This window comes from Lipophrys pholis, assembly GCF_963383615.2.
Source record: "Lipophrys pholis genome assembly, chromosome: 1".
NCBI lineage: Eukaryota > Metazoa > Chordata > Actinopteri > Blenniiformes > Blenniidae > Lipophrys > Lipophrys pholis.
Genome location: NC_137635.1, coordinates 23,734,289 through 23,740,765, shown reverse-complemented (window position 1 = coordinate 23,740,765; position 6,477 = coordinate 23,734,289).

The following is a 6,477-nucleotide window of genomic DNA, read 5'->3' as shown; positions in this document are numbered from 1 at the left end:
ATGGAACGTTGTGTTACGTTATGGAACATTATGTTACGTTATGGAACGTTATGTTACGTTATGGAACATTATGGAACGTTATTGTCAGGTGGACCCTGTTTTGTGCACTGTTCCCACAGGACTGGAGATTTTTGCTGGGATTCACTCCCAAATGATGAGGCTTAAATTTCTTTTCCCCATTTATTTTTTAGGTGAAAAACCTGGAACACACAGTGTAAATATTCATTCATTCATTCAATATTCGTTTTAAATAAAGTAGAGCAATATCCAACAGTAAATGTTCAGTTGTACATTAAATAAGTACATTTCTATTATATATATATATACATATACATACACATACATATACACTCATACACATATATTTCATTGATATACTTCACAATAAATAGGTAAATATTATTTACAATGAAGCTATTTCCATATTTTTTAATTACTATACATAATACACATAAATACAATAAGAACCGTATATATAGTACTTCATGTATTTTGAATTTAATAATCTAACCAACAATCATGACTTCCTTTTCATTTAGGTTGAGATATCAATTGATTATATTTGTACATTTATTTTCATTGCACGTTTTATTTAATAATACCACTTTACCAGTTAAAGTAAACACAAATTTAGCCAACTGAGGGCAAACCACAACGTGAACAGCTGTATTTAAAAAGTCCCACATTTCCGGACGTACTTAAACGCACCTCACAGTCCAAACTCTGCGTGAAAGTGAAAGTAAACAATCGCCTCTTACCGGCAGTCATCTTCAGTTTTATTTGAGTGGGTACCCGTTTCTGCACGTCCTTCGGCCACGCTGAAGCACTTCAGTGCTTCCTCAGCTCACTTCTTTGGCTCTGGCTTCCACAAACGCCACAGCTGATGACGTTGAGTTGAACCTGAAGCACTTCCTCCTTTCTGATTAAGACAGCTGGAGCACCGCTGCTGCTTCCGTGAGGGGAGGGCTGCGTGCCTGTGCAGCTGCGCAGCACTCTTCCTTGTTCACCGCAACAGTTATGTTACGTTATGGAACGTTATGGAACGTTATGTTACGTTATGGAAGGTTGTGTTACGTTATGGAACGTTATGTTACGTTATGGAATGTTATGTTACGTTATGGAACGTTATGTTACGTTATGGAACGTTGTGTTACGTTATGGAACATTATGTTACGTTATGGAACGTTATGTTACGTTATGGAACATTATGGAACGTTATGTTACGTTATGGAACGTTGTGTTACGTTATGGAACCTTATGTTACGTTATGGAACATTATGGAACGTTATGGAACGTTATGGGACGTTATGTTACGTTATGGAACGTTATGTTACGTTATGGAACGTTATGGGATGTTATGTTACGTTATGGGACGTTATGGGACATTATGGAACGTTATGTTACGTTATGGAACGTTGTGTTACGTTATGGAACATTATGTTACGTTATGGAACGTTATGTTACGTTATGGAACATTATGGAACGTTATGTTACGTTATGGAACGTTATGGAACATTATGGAACGTTATGTTACGTTATGGAACGTTATGGAATGTTATGTTACGTTATGGAACATTATGGAATGTTATGTTACGTTATGGAACGTTGTGTTACGTTATGGAACATTATGTTACGTTATGGAACGTTATGGAACATTATGGAATGTTATGTAACGTAATGGAAGTTTTAGAACGTTATGTTACGTTATGGAACGTTGTGTTACGTTATGGAACGTTATGTTACGTTATGGAACATTATGGAACGTTGTGGAACGTTATGTTACGTTATGGAACGTTATGGAACGTTATGGAAGTGCGCTCAGAGTGGAGTATGAACACGCAATGTGGAACTCATAAAGGTTCTGACGGAGAGGAGCTCCACAGAGCAGCACTGAGCTGCAGGGAGGCGGAGATGATTCACATCTCAAACTACGTCTGAATATTCCAGTAATCTGCTCCAGTCCAGGTATTCTGGTCGTTTCAGTGTCGCTCAGCTTGACATTTACCAGGAGAACCTGTCTGTTGTCCTCGTCAGCAGGTTGTCCTCATTAAGGTGAGTTAACGGGTAAATATGTGTCTGTGCAGTGACGTGTCCAGTACAGGGTGGAGCTCTTACCAGGTCCTCCTCCTGCTCCTCCTGCTCCTCCTGCTCCTCCTGCTCCTCCTGCTCCTCCTGCTCTTCCTCCTGCTCCTCCTCTGCTCCTACTCCTCCTCCTGCTCCTCCTGCTCAACCTCTGCTCCACCTGCTCCTCCTGCTCCTCCTGCTCCTGCTGCTCTTCCTCCTGCTCCTCCTCCTGCCCCTGCTGCCCCTCCTCCTGCTCCTGCTCTGCTCCTGCTGCTCCTCCTGCTCAACCTCTGCCCCACCTCTGCTCCACCTGCTCCTGCTCCTCCTGCACCTACTGCTGCTCCTCCTGCTCCTGCTGCTCCTGCTGCCCCTCCTCCTCCTCCTGCAGCTCCTCCTCCTTTCAGTAGATATTTCAGATGTTCAGAAGATGTTTCAGATTTTCAGTTATGTTTCAGATGTTCAATAGATGTTTCAGTAGAAGTTCAGTACATGTTTCAGATGTTCAATAGATGTTTCAGTAGAAGTTCAGTAGATGTTTCAGATGTTCAGTAAATGTTTCAGTGGAAGTTTCAGTCGAAGTTCAGTCGATGTTTCAGATGTTCAGTAGATGTTTCAAATCTCCAGTAGATGTTTCAGTAGATGTTTCAGATGTCCAGTGGATGTTAGTAGATGTTTCAGTAGTCACGTTGTGTCCAGTAGATGTTTCCGTAGATGTTCAGTAGATAGTTCAGATTTTTAGTATATCTTCAGTAGATGTTTCAGTACATGTTTAGTAGATGTTCAGTAAATGTTTCAGTAGTTTAGTCGATGTTCAATAGATATTTCAGATGTTCAGTAGATGTTTCAGTAGATGTTCATTAGTCACGTTGTGTCCAGATGTTTCAGTAGATGTTCAGTAGATGTTTCAGTAGATGTTTCAGTAGATGTTCAGTGGATGTTCAGTAGATGTTTCAATAGATGTTTCAGTAGATGTTTCAATAGATGTTCAGTAGATGTTTCAATAGATGTTCAGTAGATGTTTCAGTAGATGTTCAGTAGATGTTTCAATAGATGTTCAGTAGATGTTTCAGTAGAAGTTCAGTAGATGTTTCAGTGGATGTTTCAACAGATGTTCAGTAGATGTTTCAGTAGATGTTCAGCAGATGTTCAGTAGATGTTTCAGTAGATATTTCAGTAGATGCTCAGTAGACACAACAAAGGATTACTCATGGATTACTCTGTTCATCACAGTAAATCTTTATTTCAGGTGCAAAAGAAACACAGTGAACAAAGTGTTCAGTCTTTTATTCTGATGAAGAAAATCCAACAAACACAAGAAGAAATTTGAAAGGCTTGTGAAGCACTGGGACAGTGACCACGGACACTGATCAACATGACCACTGACACTGATCAATGTGAGGCACAGAGTGAGCACAGACAGTGAGCACAGACACTGATAGCGAGCGCTGACAATGATAGTGAGCACTGACAGTGAGCACAGACAGTGAGCACGGACAGTGAGCACAGTGACAGTGAGCACAGGGACAGTGAGCACAGTGAGCAGTGACAGCACAGACAGTGAGCACAGTGAGCACAGACAGTGAGCACTGACACATGAGCAGGTTCAGCTGGAGTGTTTGGAGGAGCCACTCTTCTGAGACGAGGTTCCATCAAAGTATAAATGTTGTGATGAGGGACGCGTGGCGTCCACCTCAGCAGGTCCAACTTTCAGTTCCTACAGAAACAAGTCAGATCCTTGTGTTTCCTCCAAAACGTTCCAGTGCTGTGCACCCAGCGACAGTGACACCCAGTGTCTGGAACGTTTTCTGGCTTCCTCTGGAAGGGCGTCCGTCAGTCCTTCAGTCCTTCAGGCTGCAGAGCAACCAAGAGTCACCAGAAATGTCAAGAGCAACTTATGAATCTCAACACTTAATATGGTTCTTTGTGACACAGACGGAGAACTCCAGTCCCCCACTAGAAAGGGGACGAGGAGTTCTGCAGAGAGGACTGCTGAGGCCAGACGCTCTGTTTCTTCATCAAATGTCAGTCTGGGGAACGTGTCTTCTAAAAACCCGAGTTCTCCTTCGTACCGTCTCCAAACGATGCAACCGCTCACTGAGAATCTTGGTTTGGGTTCTCATCACAGTGAGAACTGGCTTCATACAAAGTGCACGCTGGGAGCACAGGGGAGGGTTCCTGGTACACACTAGGACCAGGTCTTCTGGACTATTGGCAGCAGAACGTGTCTCCACAGAACAGAGCAAAACACACCACATGCACTGTTGCACACATCACAAACACACACTGGTTCAAATGGTGAAAATCCCTCCAGAAACGGAACGTTAAAAAATAGAGATCTTGGGCACAGGGAAGGATCCCCGTATTCAAAGGTGCAATCATTGACGGACCCAAAGAACTTTGATAATACGACCCTTGAAGGAGGCTGCAGGAGTCCAGGGTGGAGAAGCAGACCTCCCGTCAGCTGGTCTTTGGCTTCGCTGGAAAACCTTTAACGTTTTCAGACATTTTCAAAGTAGATCAATGTTTTTATTCTCGCAGACAGAACCTTCCTGTTCCAGACCTGCCCGGCGTGCTGGCCCAGCCCTCTGAGTCTGCATGTTCTCCCCCTTCTGGATGTTCTCCCCCCGTCTGCATGTTCTCCCCCGGTCTGCATGTTCTCTCCCAGTCTGCATGTTCTCCCCCCGTCTGCATGTTCTCCCCATCTGCATGTTCTGCCCCAGTCTACATGTTCTCCCCCCGTCTACATGTTCTCCCCATCTGCATGTTCTCCCCCCGTCTGCATGTTCTCTCCCAGTCTGCATGTACTCCCTCCGTCTGCATGTTCTCCCCCCGTCTGGATGTTCTCCCCATCTGCATGTTCTCCCCCAGTCTGCAGATTCTCCCCCCGTCTGCATGTTCTCCCCATCTGCATGTTCTCCCCCCGTCTGCATGTTCTCTCCCAGTCTGCATGTTCTCCCTCCGTCTGCATGTTCTCCCCATCTGCATGTTCTCCCCCCGTCTGCATGTTCTCTCCCAGTCTGCATGTTCTCCCCCCGTCTGAATGTTCTCCCCATCTGCATGTTGTCCCCCGGTCTGCATGTTCTCCCCCAGTCTGAATGTTCTCCCCCCGTCTGCATGTTCTCCCCAGTCTGCATGTTCTCTCCCAGTCTGCATGTTCTCCCTCCGTCTGTATGTTCTCCCCCCGTCTGCATGTTCTCCCCCCGTCTGCATGTTCTCCCCATCTGCATGTTCTCCTCCCGTATGCATGTTCTCTCCCAGTCTGCATGTTCTCCCTCCGTCTGCATGTTCTCTCCCAGTCTGCATGTTCTCCCCCCGTCTGCATGTTCTCCCCATCTGCATGTTCTCCCCCAGTCTGAAGGTTCTCCCCCCGTCTGCATGTTCTCCCCATCTGCGTGTTCTCCCCCAGTCTACAGGTTCTCCCCCCGTCTGCATGTTCTCCCCATCTGCATGTTCTCCCCCCGTCTGCATGTTCTGTCCCAGTCTGCATGTTCTCCCCCCGTCTGCATGTTCTCTCCCAGTCTGCATGTTCTCCCCATCTGCATGTTCTCCCCCTGTCTGCATGTTCTCTCCCAGTCTGCATGTTCTCCCTCCGTCTGCATGTTCTCTCCCAGTCTGCATGTTCTCCCCCAGTCTGCAGGTTCTCCCCCCGTCTGCATGTTCTCCCCCCGTCTGCATGTTCTCTCCCAGTCTGCATGTTCTCCCTCCGTGTGCATGTTCTCCCCCCGTCTGCATGTTCTCCCCATCTGCATGTTCTCCCCCAGTCTGCATGTTCTCCCCGTCTGCATGTTCTCCCCATCTGCATGTTCTCCCCCGTATGCATGTTCTCCCCCAGTCTGCATGTTCTCTCCCAGTCTGAATGCTTTCCCCCCAGTCTGCATGTTCTCCCCCAGTCTGCATGTTCTCCCCCGTCTGCATGTTCTCCCCCAGTCTGCATGTTCTCTCCCAGTCTGCATGTTCTCCCCCCGTCTGCATGTTCTCCCCATCTGCATGTTCTCCCCCCGTCTGCATGTTCTCCCCCAGTCTGAATGTTCTCCCCCAGTCTGCATGTTCTCCCCATTTGCATGTTCTCCCCCAGTCTGCATGTTCTCCCCCAGTCTGCATTTTCTCCCCCAGCTAACATGGATCCCCTCAGAGTTCTGCCTCCTGTCACAAGCCAAACCTCAGCTTGTTGGGACCAGTTAACCATGTGCCGTCTCACCCTGTAGCTGCCGTCCCTCCTGTCTTGGGTAGATTCCAATATGAGGAAGGTAATGTCAGGAAGGAACCGTAGGATCCTTCCAAACCCACCGTGGTCACAGTTCTTCTAAAATAATTAGAGTTTGAATCGCTTTGGAGGACGTCCTTCTGAACAGTCCTTCCGCTCAGAATGTGTCCTTGGGATTGAGAGATTGACAAACGCCCACAATCTGACTG